At 44.0% G+C, this 15,129-nt stretch overlaps 1 protein-coding gene across 2 annotated transcripts in view; it reads right to left on the bottom strand.

Annotated features, from left to right (window-relative positions):
* Cdca7l (cell division cycle associated 7 like) overlaps window positions 1–15,129 on the bottom strand; it is a 151,585-nt gene that overhangs the window by 82,084 nt on the left and 54,372 nt on the right. The gene's annotated exons all lie outside the window — the stretch shown is intronic.

The raw sequence follows: 15,129 nt of genomic DNA, 5'->3' as shown, positions 1-15,129 counted from the left end.
GAATGTCATGTATGGCTCTAAAGGTTTTCTCCCTGGAATCTCATGGGAGTAGAGAGGGCGAGAAGATGGGGTACTCCAAACACTTGGCTCTTAGAAAGGCCAAGAGCAACCTTACAAAGGGGTTGCTCTTTCCTCCACACATTAAAGCCCCTCCACTCCGTGATTCCATCCACCGCGTTCTTTGTGAGCTTTCGTGGTAGGAAGTTGCATTTTCCACACTAACAGAACACCTTCATAACTTCAGAGGCATGCTCTGTGCCCAGCGGGATGGCCACCCAATGTCAATGTGTACTCTAAGAGCAAACAGTGGACAAGTAGGAATCTAATTTAGCAGCTTAAAGATTATTTTTAAGTAGTCCAAATACCTGCAGTATGAAGTCATTTTCAGATAGTCACTAAATAATACCATTAAAAACACTGACAACCTTGTTTAAAAAAACAACAACAAAAACTTGAAGCTGTAGTTGGGTGCTGGTGGCTCAGGCTGTAATCTTAGGCTGTTGCATGTTGTAAAGAAGTCCAATTATCAGAGGGCCAAGAGGTGAGCAGAGAATCAGAACTTGTCAATGCATGTTGCTCCCATTACCACATTAGATGGATGTCCCATACTGGAGCCCCTTTGGGACAGTGGTCCACAGCAGACCCTGCCAGCCATCATCTCCAGCACTCTGTGCCCCTGGCCTCTTTGGTGATCTTTTTGCTGTTGTTGTTGGTGGTTGTGAGGCCTGAACTCTGGGCCTGAGTGCTGTCCCTCAGCTCTTCAGCTCAAGACTAATGCTCTACCACTTGAGCCACAGCACCACTTATGACTTTTTTCTGCTTATGTGGTGCTGAGGAATCAAACCCAGGGCCTCATGCATGCAAGGCAAGCACTCTATCACTGAGCCACCCAGCCCCTCTTTGGTGAACTTTTAATAACACACCACGTTCAGCTAGGCTTGAGGGGCTCTTGCCTATAATTCTAGCTACTCAGGAGGTTGAGATCTGATGATCAGAGACTATTATCTCCACCAAACTACCAAAAATGTGAGAAGTAGAGCAGTGGCTCAAGTAATAGAACACTAGCCTTGAGCAAAAGAAGCTCAGGGACAGGGCCCAGGCATCTAAGTTCAAGTCTCAGGACTGACACAAAATAACCCACCAGGTCAGTCTTTTTAAGTTCAACCCTGATGTCCTTCCTGTGTTTCCACCTCTCTGTTCTGATCTCTATGTTAGCTTGTGGTTTGAGCCCTCATATACAATATTATGAGTTTTTAATGATCATTTCCATATGTCCAGTCCCTCATCTCATACATCTTATATCGTCTGACTATGACGCTCTCAAATGATATTGATGATGATGCAGGACAAAGGCCTCTGTTGGCTGAAGGGTCATGATACCAATTATCATCCGAACATGAGATGGTCACAGGCATGCTAACAAAATAAGAGTTCATGGAGAATAAACAATTAATGGAGATTGCACCAAACATCGTGAATGCTATCATCCCAGCATTTAGGAGGTTGAGGTAAAGGGGTTCACAAGTTCAAGGCCAGCTTGGGTTAGATAGTAAGAACTTGTCTCAGAAAAAGAAGTTAATAGTGATTTAATACCAAAGTTAATAAATTCAAACCAAAACTGGGTTTTGAGCCTTGTTCTAATCTTTATATTTGCTTATGGTTTGAGGCAAATTGAAAATTGCTTGTATATTTGTTTAAAACCTTAATGTAACTTGACTGCATTCCCTCCATATTGTCATGAGTCCTGGACTGAGAAAGTTAGTTTTGAACAGTAGCTGTGTGTGTGCATGTGCATGTGCTATACACTATATCATATTGCTCTCTTGCTCCACTTCTGGCTTTATGAAGGCTGTGGGGACGCATGAGTGACTTGGTGAAATTGGGTACTTACTGCTACCAAGACCAGATGCCCACTAAGCCCAATGCCAAAGAAAAATGTTGGCACCTTGTTCTTCTGGAAAGGTGTCTGAATCTGATGGTTCAGTGACAAGCTGGTTTGAATCTGCATGAAGTCACAGTCCACAGCCCTCTGAACCCCACAGACCAGGCTGAAACCATTAAACACGCATAGTTCAAATTGGCAGCCTGGGCAAAGAAGAGATGATGCCCCTTTTCTCCCTCAAGCATCTAGCTGAGATCAGTCTTTTTAGAAAAACAAGGATGGTAAAGTCTTGTGTGTATTTGTGTGTGTGTGTGTGTGTGTGTGCACACGCACGCACGTTCTTCTAGCTTTTTGCTAGTTAATTGGAGATAAGCATCTCATGGATTTGTTTACCCGTGCTGGCTTCAAACTGTGATTCTCAGCTTTTAGCCTTCTGAGTGAGATTATGATGTGAGATACTGGTGGCTGGCTGAGAATGGAAGTTTTGATGGGGAGAAGAAAACTTTGTTGGGCAAGGAAGAGGGGATGATGGAGAGTCAAAGAGCAGATGTGGAAGAGGCTCCTGGAGGTTGGATAAAGGGCAAGCAAGGACACTGCACTCATAGAGGAGCACTCGAGTATGACCTCAGAAAGAAAGGGGGGCATAGGGCAGTTTTGGTCAGGATCAATCTCGGCTACAAATCAAATGGATGTTACCATTACAGTCTCTCTGGGAAAAAAGTTTCAGGAAATTAAGAGAAGTAGGCAGATGGAAGCAGTTGAGTCACATGAATCTCTTCTCCCCTCCCCCACCCTCATCATCCCTGCTTGGCACCTAGCTTTGGGGGCTGGAGACACTTGGCAATATCCCACATCAAAGCTACGTGCTAGGAGGTGAGCCATAGAAAAAGAAGAGCTTGTATGGGGGCTCTCTACCTGGAAGAATACGAGAAGCCAGAAAAAGTGGGAATTTGAATTGCTAGCACAGATCCAAGAAGCGGAACAGGTTAGGAACAGGTGGCTCATACTTGTTAATCCAGGCAATTTGGGAGGCTGAGATCCGAGGGGTTGTAGTTCCAGGCTAGCCTGTGCAGGAAAGTTTGAGAGAGTTCTTTTCAACCCATAGATGGCCATAGTGACACATACCTGTCATCCTAAATAGGACAGGAAGCTTGAAATAGATGGATCACAGTTCAGGCATGTGGTTCATAATCTAGGCATGTGTCCTGGCAGGAAGCAAGATGATCTCAAAAACAATTAGTGTAAGAAGAGTGACTCAGTGGTAGAGTATTTATCTATCAAGTAGGAAGCCCTGGATTCAAACCCTAGTAATGTCAAAATAAAACAAAACCAACAACAGAAAACATTTTTTAAGTGGTAATATTTGCTGCACCAAAGTGGGAAATTATAATAATAGAGAAGCTGGACACTGGTGGCTCACGCCTGTAACCCTAGCTACTCAGGAGGCTGAGATCTAAGGATTGTGGTTCAAAGCCAGCCCAGGCAGGAATGTATATGAGACTCTTATCTCCAATTAACCACCAGAAAACCAAAAGTGGCGCTGTGGTTTAAGTGGCAGAGCACTCACCTTGAGCTGAAGAGTTGAAGGACAGAACTCAGGCCCAGAGTTTAAGCCTCATGACTGACTAAAATAAAATAGTAATAGTAATAATAATAATAACAATGGAGCCAGGTGCTTGTGGCTCATGCCTGTAATCCTAGCTACTCAGGAGGCTAGGATCTGAGGATCCTGAAGTCAGCCCAGGCAGGAAAGTCCATGAGGCTCTTATCTCCAATAAACCAAAAGAAAACTGGAAATGGAGCTGTGGGTCAAAGTGGTAGAACACTAGCCTTGAGCAGAAAATCTTAGGGACAGCTCCTAAGCCCTGAGTTCAAGCCCCACAATTGACAAAAGAAAAAAAGAGCTCTTGTGTGATGGATGGGATCTGCCCTGCTGTCTAGGGAGAAGTCCTACCAGCCAAGTTACACAACATGTTAGGTTGTCCAGTTTGGCCTCTGGTGTTTTCTTGTGGTTGTTTTGCAGAACAATTTCTTTTGGTTAGTAGGACAGTGAGAGAACAGTGATTAAAGCTGTCACACACAAGACCTCTGAGGAGCCAAGGTGGGAGGGAGTTGGGAAGTAGAGCATTGAGAAGATGATGGGTAGGAAGATCATTACCGGGGTGGTCTGCCCTCCCACAAAGGTACATCAAGTCCCTAATAGGTGCTGGCTTTGTGCTTGGCACTGGACTGAAGCTCAGTAGGGACTTAGAGGCCAGCATATTGGGGATTTGGAGAAAGGGACAATAATAACATAGCTTGGCGATCAGGGTTTGACTGTGAATGAATGATGAACCAGGAAGTATACAGATGGGAGTCTAGTGAACATTTAATAGCATCTCTGTCTGCAGGGTTTATCCAGTCCATATTAAGAAATTGGAAGCACAAGGTACCAGTGGCTCACAGCTGTAACTGAGGTAACTGAGATTTGAGGACTGAGGTTCAAAGCCAGCCTGACAACCAGTAGATAACTCTGAGACACTGTTATCTTCAATTAACTGGCAAAAAGTTGGAAGGAAACAGAGATGCAGCTCAAGTGGTAGAACACCATCCTTGAGCAAAAAAGCCAAACGAGAGTACAAGGTCCTGAGTTTAAACCCCAGTACAGGCATAACATTTTTTTGATAAAAATAAAAGAAAAAAGGAAATTAGGACAAAAGAAAACCAAGCCAAACCAGATGGAGAAATGTTATATAAGCACAGCAGGTTTAGGGAAAAGGTTGAGGAGATGCTACCTGCACCCAGGATCCACTGATGGTTGTTAATAAGAAACAAGTTTATGAATTCCCAGGAAGAGTGGTAGGAAAAGCCATCCCTGGACTTGAGAAGAACTACAAGTATGTTGTCTTTCTGCCCATTTTCCCTGTCCCTGACACTTGAGCAATGAGCCTATTTCTAGCCTCAAAGGTTGAAATGTGTGAATTCATTCAGTCAACTCCATCATTGGAAATCTTGCTTACATTTGCTGTCATGTATTGGGAGGTTAAAATTTACATCCTTCGGAGGATGCAAGAAGTTATTTTTATTTACCCTTCTTTTTGTTAGCTGTTTCACTTGACAATAATTAATTAAATCACCAATGCAGCATCAGACCGGGGAGTGACGGTTTATGTGCATTAGGTGGCCTCTACAGTGGGGGGGAGGGGTCTCCAAGGGTGAGGACTCTGCTGTAATGCGAGCCCTCTTGTTTTCTGGCAGGTTGCAATTTTCTTGTAATGTTCAATGTGGTTCATCTTGATAATTATGCTAAATTAAGTCGTCTTACACATTATAGAAATATATATTCAGATACATTAACTCAGAATTTTAATTAGGTCTGCACATCATAGAAATACATATTAAATAAGAAAATGTGAAATTCAGAAGCTGGACATAATTCCACACAACTCACAACAAATTACTAATAGTGAAGCTGGGTGATAGCTTCCTCCTCCCAGCCATGACCTGACATGAAATTATATAATGGGTATTAAAGGCCACATATAAAAGGGCAGAGCCTGTCACGTTGGGAATTCCTCTCAGATTTTCCCCTTTCCTAATCTGTTCTGTTCCACATCTTGCTTCTCTTATTGCTCAAGTGTCAGGGACAGGGGAAATGGGCAGAAACACATGACAGTCCCTGGGAAAAAGTGGAAGGGGAGGAAAAAAGCAGAGAGCTGGGCAGTCCTATTGACAGCTGGCTTGGCTCTGCCTGGCTGGCCAGGCCTTTGTATGGATGTCTAGGACCACAGCACTCTGTAGAAACAGATGCCTTGGTGACTGTCAAAGGCCAAGTCTATTGCAGATGGGAAGGAAGGAACTGGCTAAGCTGTTCAAGTGTTGCAATTCAGGACTGTTGCCACAAGGGGCGCCGTTGCTTCCATCAGAGGAGAAGCATAGCAGCAGGTTACTTTCAACATGGCCATCTCTGCATTACTCTGCTCCTCTCTCTCCCCCTCACAAAGGCAGGGGTCTACTGAAAGTCCATTAGAGAGCTCACCACATCTATGGAAGAGCTGAACAACAAAGATAGGGCTGGGGTAGTATCAGTTCTGGGACTTGACAGGAGGGAGGGACTGTGCTTCATCTCTGGAGCCCTAACTTTGATGCGAGTCAATACTAACCATTCTAGTGCACAAAAGTCTTGGCCGACGCCTACCTCCCAGGCTCAGCTGTGGTCAGGGGGTCTACCCTTCCGTAGGTCAACAGTGACAGCCAAAGCAGGGCTTCCCAGAGACGGGTCACTCACTCTAGCCGTAGGTGACTTCATTGCTGGCATCTGTGTCATTCTCCGTGCTGCACCACAACTTCTTTTTTTCTTCTGGTCCTGAGGCCTGGGCACTGCCCCTAAGCTTCTTTTGCTCAAGGCTAGCATTTGATCACAGCTCCTCTTCTGGATTTTTTTTTTTGGCAGTTTGTTGGAGATGAGCGTCTCGTGGATGATCCTGCCTGGGCTGACTTTGAACCATGGTCCTCAGATCTCAGCCTTCTGAGTAGCTAGGATTACAGGTGTGCTTCTGACTCTGCACTTTGCTTTTGTAGCCAGCTCTCAGCTGAGCTCAGGACTGACCCTTGGCTGTCAAGGGGAATTTGGAAGATGGCAGCTGGGGTCCTCTCTCTCCCCCTCCTTCCTTTCTTACTGGCGCTCTTATTGATCTGAAGGTGCACTTGTGGCTATTTGGGTCTAAAGTAGCTATTATGGTGGTCCATCATTTTCATAGAAATGAAAGGTCTCACTATCCCAGAGAGTAGCACTTGACCACGGATTCTTTGCTGCTTCATCTTCTAAAATCAATAGGAGTGTTTTATTACTTTTCTCTTTTAGTGGCTTCCCACTGCCTTTAAAATAAAACCCACACTCCTTTGTAGGGCTTAGAAGCCCATCATTATCTGGCACTTTCCTATGGTTTAAGTCTTGCCTGTCCAGAGCCCCAGCCAACTGTGAGCTCCTGGTTGCTTCTGAAGCTTAACTGCCGTGTATGCCCTCTTCTATGCATGCATCTTCCTGTGTCACTTCCCGCTCCTTCACTGTTCCATTTAGCTGAGTACAAAAGCCCTTGTAAGGCTCAGTGCAAGAGTCATCTTTTGTCAGTCACCAATGGCTCACACCTGTAATCCTAGTTACTCAGGAGGCTGAGAGCTGAGGACTAAGGTTTAAAGCTAGCCCATCTAGGAAAGGTCATGAGACTCTTATCTCCAATTAACCAGCAAAAAAGTTAAAAGTGGAGCTGTGGCTCAAGTGGAAAAGTGCTAGCCTTGAGCAAAAAAGCTAAAGGACAATGTCCAGACCCTGAATTCAGTACCAGTACTCAAGCACACACAAAGTAATCTCTTGTGCCTTCCCTTATCCCCAACAATTTGTTCCCTACTTCTCTACACAACTACACACACACACACACACACACACACACACACACACACACACACACACACACACACACACACACCTGTCCATTTAATCTGTTTTGTTTTGGTTTTGAGATGGAGTATTACTAACATTGCTTGGGCTGACATCACACTGAAAACCTTCCACCTCCTGAGTAGCTGGGATTACATGCACTACCATATATCGTTGTTATTAACATATGTTAACATACTAAGATATGCTATTAACATATCTCCACTGGGGCTATAAGTTCCCCAAAGATAGCAGAATTCTAGTCTATCACCTCTGATCTATAATGCCTAGGACAGAATCTCAAACCATGCTGGTTGGACATTGATAATGAAATAGCCTATACAGCATCTCTTGTCTACCTGCCATGCTTTGGACTGGCTTGTTCTAGAACATCTTATCTCCCCAATCCCTTGTGCCAGATGACTGCATGCCCTGGAGGGAGAGGCTCTCAAATAGATAACTGATGACATTCTGGTTTTGTGACACCATGTACCATAGATACACATCATCGACCTGCTATCAGCCCACAGACCAAGATGCTCAAGAATAGCAAGTGTATAGTTTTTCAGTTTGATTCAATTTCTGAATCTAACCATCAACCTTGCCACCTGGGAAATTCAACCTCTTTTATTATCTTTCTGAGACCATTTACTAGGCATCTCCTATGGATAATGCACCAGTGATTGTCAAAGGCAATCTAAATGTATCCAACAGATGTTGATATAATAATAGCTTTTTCTTTTTTTCATAAAGTCACATTCTAGCTGGGTGCCAGTGGCTTATACCTATAATCCTAGCTACTGAGGAAGCTAAGATCTGAGGATCCTGGGTAGACAAATCTGAGAGGATCTTATCTCCAAATAGCACAAAACTAGAACTGGAGGCATGGCTCAAGTAGAAGAATGCCAGGTGTGAGAAGAAAAGGCTGAGCAAGAGCTTCAGGCCCTGAGTTCAAGCCCCAGTACAGACATTTCTCTCTCTTTATTTCTCTCTTTATTTCTCTCTCTCTCTCTCTCTCTCTCTCTCTCTCTCTCTCTCTCTCTCTCTCTCTCTCTCTCTCTCTCTCTCTCTCTCTCTCTCTCCATTCAGCTGGATTTGAGGCAACCAAAATTGAAATATCTGTCTCTATTATATGAGTATATATACAAGTACATACATCCTATATGAATATATAGGTAATATACAGAAATAAGTGAATATGCATACATGTACATACACAAAATGCACATGTATATTTTTTCCATTTCAGAAAACCATGTCACTTATCACTTGTTGTAAAGCACAGCATATAATTTCAAGAAATATCAAAGAGAGTAAGGCTACAGATTTACTTTTCTTTCCTATCACATTCACTCGGGCTTAAGAACACTTTTGGCTGAGTCTTAGCAAACATTATTACCAACTTATAGTGCAACACAACAAACTTACAATGGTCTTCACAAATGATTTAGAAGTATCCAGCACATTGTCTTTTATTTCTTACTCTTCTGTATAGAGCAATTGTGACCACTACAAAAACAAGGAAGAAGCTGAATCATAGCATCTATACAAATGTCATTTTAGTCAAGATAGGAACTTGTACATGATAGTAATAAGAACACAGGTATTGGGAGAAGGGAGGTGGGACTGGTTAGGCCAGAGCTGACCACTGACTGTTTTTGTTGTTGCTTAGCTCTGTGGTTCTCGTCCTGGATGACTTCCCCGGGATCTGGCAGGTGGCCACTGGCAATGTCTGGAGACATTTACATATATATCCACTTACTTGTCCTACTGAGAAAGAGCTGCTGCACACCCTAGAGTTCAACATCCTGTGGCATGTGAAACTGCTTCTCCATGGCAGAGCTGGCCAGCCCCAAGTGTCCCTGATCTGAGGTTGAGGAATCCTGGATTGACTTTACAAGAACCTCATTATATGATTAAAGGCCTCAGCCCTTATTTTAGTTTCAAAATCCACCACACACTTCCAGGATGGAGAGATTCATGTTGCTTTGGCATACTCATTTGCCTATCTCCTTTAGTTAACATATAGCAGTTCTAGGCCCAGGCCAGGCATGACAATTCATGCTTAGAATCCTAGGTCGTTGAGAGAGGGAGGTTTGGGAAGATGGTTGATCAAGAACAGTTTGGGGGAATAAAAGTTTGTAAGACCCTCATCTCAACCAATAAAAAAGCACCTGCAATCCCAGCTAAATAGGAAGTGTAAATAAAGAATCGTGGTCTAGGCTGGCCTGGACATAAGTTCGAGACCCTATTAGAAAAATAATGAAAAGGAATACCAGAAAGCCGAAACATGTTTTGTTGTGGGGAGGTAAGAGGCGGGGGGAGTAAGGGGACACAAATAGAGGGAGAAAGGGTGAGCAAATATAGTCTTTACCTTCAATATGTATATTCAAAGACAACAAAAGATGGAAAGAAACGCAAATGCCAGGATGCTCTCTAGATCCTGAAACAACACAACAACAACAACAAAACAGAAATGAAAACCAAAGGACTGGGATGTGGCTCAAATGGTAGAGTGCCTGCCTATCATACACAAGGCCCTAAGCTCAAGCCCTAGGACTGCCAAACAAACATAAAACTCTCATCCCTACTACCTGAGAATGGGACCTCATTTGGATACTAGTTTGTTTCAGATACAATTAATGAAATCAGGATTAGGCACACTATAAAAGTCTGGGTCTGTAACCTCTCTCTTGTCCTTCTAAAAAGAAAAAAAAACATGAATGCAGACACTCCACCAAGGAGAACACCTTATGAACATGAGAATGGCCATCTAGGGGCTAATGCAAGGGCTCGTTGGAGCAGGTCCTCTGCTCTCAACCCTAGGAAGAAATCAACTCTGTCAACATTCCAGTTTCCGGGTTGAAGCCCCCAGGACTGTGAGATAATAAGTCTCTGCTGTTGACACCACCCAGTCTTCCTTCTGGTTGCTCCCATTGACTTATACCTATCCTTGGTATAAGGATAGGACCAAGTCCTATCCTTGGAGAAGGATCTCTGTATGTGCCTAACTTTTGGATGAAATAGCACTGTGTCTGGATGTGTGTATAAATCAGGAGGAGATCTTGTTGAAATGCTGTTTCTTATAGAGTAAGTTTGGGGTGACAACTGAGATTTCATGTTTCTAACCAGCTCCTGGAGACAAAAAGCTTCCATTTGTAATAGCAGGTCCAGGAGATCTGAGCAGGACTGGCTGCTTGTCCATCCTGGCTTCACACTGACATCCTTCACTGGGATTATTTTGACATGGGCTATATTAGTCTTCATGGTTGGGGCCTGGGCAAAGATAGATTTTTATCACTCTTTAATATTTATAATCTCCATTCATGTTTGAGAATTACTAAACTGGGGTATAATCCATTAGAGATTTCTTTCCCATAATGAAGCTTAATGAGATCCAAAATGTGGAACAAGAGGATAAATCTAAACGTCTGGGAGAGGATATTTTAGTGGTGGCCATTTCCTCCCAAGTTTCTGTGTCTGTCTAGATCAGCTCAGCATGTTCCCCAGCCCTGGTCTTGTCACTGGAAACAGCTGCCAAGCCTCGGCTTCACAAGGCCTCACACTAACTACAAACCCAGTCATTGGCTTCTAGATCCTCCTTTCTCTCCCCCATTTCTGGGGAGCCTAGCTGCAGCCTCTCATGCTTGGGTCATTCTCCCCCTCTTCTTGATCTTCTCTTCAGATGGCTTTCTGGTTTTTCATTCAGCCTTCATATCTGACTCACATTCTGGTTAAGTATTTTGATTTAGTCCCTGCAGGGGCTGCTGCCAACAGCTAAGTCACTTCTCAGCACAGCTTACGCCCCTTTGCCTTGATCCACATATGAGAGAGGGCAAGCCAGACACCAATGTCCACGGCTGAGACTCTCTAGCCTGGAACCCACTGGCACCCAGCCTCACTCCCAGCAGCTAGCTTCCCCTGTGCCCCGGGAGCCTACTGCTGGCCCACCAGGGCAACATGAACTCTACCCTGTGGGTCCAACCAGCTCAAGCTGCTCAGTCCCAGTGACTCTCTGGCCTATAAACCTGTCACCTCTGAACCAGTCAATTTTGCCAGAGTGAAAAATAGGTCATGGCTTCTTTGGAGTCATAATAATTGTAGGTGAATGAAGAGTTAGCATTGGAACATTGACAGAGAAACCATTCAGGCTAAATTACAGTGGAGGCCTGAAGTTTGCTTTTATTTATTCTTTTCCTGTTGGGGCCTTACACAGTAAAGCAATTGTTTTGCTTTGCTTCTCTAAAATTTGAGAATGCAAATTTGGACAGCTCTACAGGATATGACAACAGAGTGGGAGGGTTAATGCCTTATACCCTGCCTCAGCAGCAAGACCAGAGCGGCTGATGATTTAACTACATTTCCTGTAAGGCTTTTTCTTGGTGGGATGACTCAATACCACATAAACCCACAGTAGGGGGACCTCACTCGGGACAATTATATTGAATCATGTGCCTTCCCCAAATAATTTGCTCTGTGGGGAAGTCCCAACTTGTGCCTGGCATCCTTTCACATGGCCTTATTTTATGTTCTTTACCTCAGTGGGAAAGGAAATGGATGTTATCACTGCTGTAGCTGAAAGAGCAATCTATGCTATATCCTGGCGATTATACACACTATTTGAAGCACACTAAAGGGTTCTTTGCTTTTGAAAAGTCAGAAAACTGTATGGACTGTGTGTGTGTGTGTGTGTGTGTGTGTGTGTATGTGTGTGTGTTGATATACAGTTGCTATAAAGTAAATAAACTGGGGTGAGTAACCAAAGCAGAATTAAGAGGGGGCAGAGGCTTGGGGGTGGAGGAGGAGGTGAGGCCAGCAATCTACACTGGAGATGAAGCCTTCCCTGGGCAACAAAGGTGCTACCAATCTATGTACATCTTGTGATCAGAAAGTAATTGACGTACATGCAACACTCACCTCATTTGCCTAATTATGATTTGTTCACATCCACACCACAGGGCTGTTACAAATGACTCCCCAGCTCAGTCCATGGGGTGGAACAGCATGGAGGTGTCGCTCTGAAGTGGTTGGTAGGGGGAAATTTGCATATCACATCTCCCCCCACCAAATTATTAATTGGTTCCTGGGGAGGCCCTGGTTTCTGAGGTTCTGTTAATTACTGCTCCTGTCAAGTTTAAACATCTGCCCCTGGTAAGCTGCGGGTACCTGCTAACCCTTCTGCACTCCTGGCTGGCAGCATCGTGTTTATATTCCCAGCTAGAGAGTACATGTCAACACATCCTTTCCATGAAAACAACAGACACTGTTGATGCTGCTCGCCAATGTTGTGGGGTTGCATTGTAAACAAGGAGGGGGAGGCCAGGCTGCCGCCTCTGCCTTCCAACACAACAGGCAGTGGGAGCTTTCACTGAGAGACAGCCTTGGAATGCCATGGTTCCGTTCCACGCCTATGGCCATAGGTACAGCATGGCTGCTCAGGGTGAAAACCTATCCTCAGCTCATCTGAGCAGCTCCTGAGATTTGTGAAGCACTGGGGTATTTTTTTGGGGAGGGGGCGTGGAGAAGTGAGATGCTTTCACTTTCTAAGATCTGTTTTGGTTCTTTATATAGCTAATTTGTTGGCAAGTTTGTTTCCTTTGTCCCTCCCTGCCTCCCTCCCTCCCTCCCTTCCTTGTTGGTACTGGGGCTTGAACCCTGGGCCTCATTCTCTCTTCTGGCCTTTTCACTTGATTGGCACTCTACCAATTAAGCCATAACTCTACTTGTAGTTTCTTGCTGGTTAACTGGAGATAATGGTCTCATGGACTTTCCTTCCCTGAGCTGGCTTCAAACCGTGATCTTCAGATCTCAGCCTCCTGAGTAGCTAAGGTTACAGGTACAAGCCATCAGTGCCTGCGTGGTTTTCATTTTAAATGTAATAAACATCACTGATTTAGAGATGGTGATTTCAGGGCAGGAACAGCACGGATGGGCTGACTGCAGTGTGTATGGGCAGCGTCTCCTTAGGAGCGATCTTAATGCTATGTTCCGGCTCACTTCAGATATCCCCAAGCCCTTCTGTACTTCATTAGTAAACCATCTGAAGGGGAGAGTTCAACAAGACAGTTTTTATGTATGTATGCTTGTTTCTTTTTTGTGGTTTTTAATTCGGAGTTTCACACGTTCAAGGCAGGTACTCTAACCACTTGACTCACCTCACCAGCCTTTTTTTTTTTTTGTATTGTGTATTTTCAAAATAGAGTCTTATTTTATGTCCAGGCTGGTGATCTTATTTGTATGTCTCCATGTCACTGAGATGACTGGCTTGCACCATTGCACCTAACCAGTGTGCTTCCCGGGTAGTTGCAACAGCAGTCACCTGCCACCATGCTCAGACATTGGTTGAGATGTAAGGGGTGGGGAAGGGGGCGTCTAATGAACTTTTATGTCCTGACTGGCTGAGAATCATGAGCTCTAGATTTCTGCCTCCTAAGTAGCTAGGATTACAGGCTTGAGCCATAGATTTTGAGCAGTCCTATTTCTTGGTCTTTGCCATTCCTGCCCAAAGCTGATCAATGTACATTCTACGTGCTGGGCTATTTTTGCAGTTGTAAAACCACAATGTATCTTCACTGCTCAGATTCCATTTGGCCTGCTAGAGAGAGACTGATTCCAATAGGAAGGAAGAAATTAACCTAGTTTTACTTTCAAACTAGATCAAGAAGTGATTGGGGATAGGGGTTGGGAAAACAGAACACACCAGCCCCATCCAGCCCTGGCTCTGGTTTGGGAAGGAAAGCCTTGGTGACATATTCTGGTGCTCATCTGTACACACTGCTGTGGTCCTGCATGATTGTCCTCCACACCTGTAGGGGGCTCTCACCCCCATGTGACTGCATTTGGAGAGGAGACTTTTAGAAAGGAGTTAAGATTAGATTAAGTCCTTGCCTGGGGGATCTTCTAAGTAAAGGACGATTCTCCATTATGTCTGTCTCTGTGTCTTCCTTTACTCACACCTAGGAAAGGCCTCAGAACACACAGTGAGAAGATGAATCAGAGCCCTCACCAGAACCAGACCCTGCTAGCACCTCCATCTTAGCCTTCCAGCCTCTGAAAGTGTGAGAAAATCAACTTCTTTTCTTCAAACCATGTGGTTAATGATATTTTATTTGGCCAATGGAGGTGACAACCTTTTTGTTTATGGCAACTTTTGTGCCATGCAGATCTGAGCATTTGGCTAGAAATAATGTGACATGCAAAACCGAAATGATGACTGCACAGACCTGGATACTTCTCATTGGCTGCCAGCAGCTGTCTACCTGTAGTGGTAATTTTGGATGCCTTGAAATGAAGCTATAAATATCCAAATGGCTCTTGGTGGAAAAAAGGCTCCATATCTTATATGCTTAAAAGACTTTCCTTTGAAGAAACAACAAAACAAATATTCCATTAGCCATCATGGAGCACACTGATTTGAGGGATGGTAGAGTTTTGAATAGGTTTGGCTGCAGTATTTTCCCATGCTATTTTAAATTTAGCCAATGGATTAACCATTGGGGTGTCATTTAAGGCCCATTAGTCCCTCTTGTCAGGCAGGTGTAATATGGCATGATGTACAAAACTCAGGAATGCTTGACTGACAGGCTCTAATTGCTTGTAATGGATTTCACTTGAATAATTGGTTATATATTCATGTGTGCACATGTGTGTATATATATGTATATGCATACATATGTATATTCATACAGATGTGTGTTTATATATGCACATATAGATATGTACATGTACACACATATTTCTTTAAAAGACAGTAAATAAGGTAGCCAGACCATGTTCTAATAACCTTTAGACTCCCAGATTTACATGAGAGAAGAAAACCCAGGAAGCCAAG

This window comes from Dipodomys merriami, unplaced genomic scaffold (genome assembly GCF_024711535.1).
Source record: "Dipodomys merriami isolate MVZ:Mamm:240054 unplaced genomic scaffold, mDipMer1.0.p SCAF_5, whole genome shotgun sequence".
Classification (NCBI taxonomy): Eukaryota; Metazoa; Chordata; class Mammalia; order Rodentia; family Heteromyidae; genus Dipodomys; species Dipodomys merriami.
Note: the sequence above shows the minus strand (reverse complement) of the source record. Positions and strands in the feature narration are given on the sequence as shown.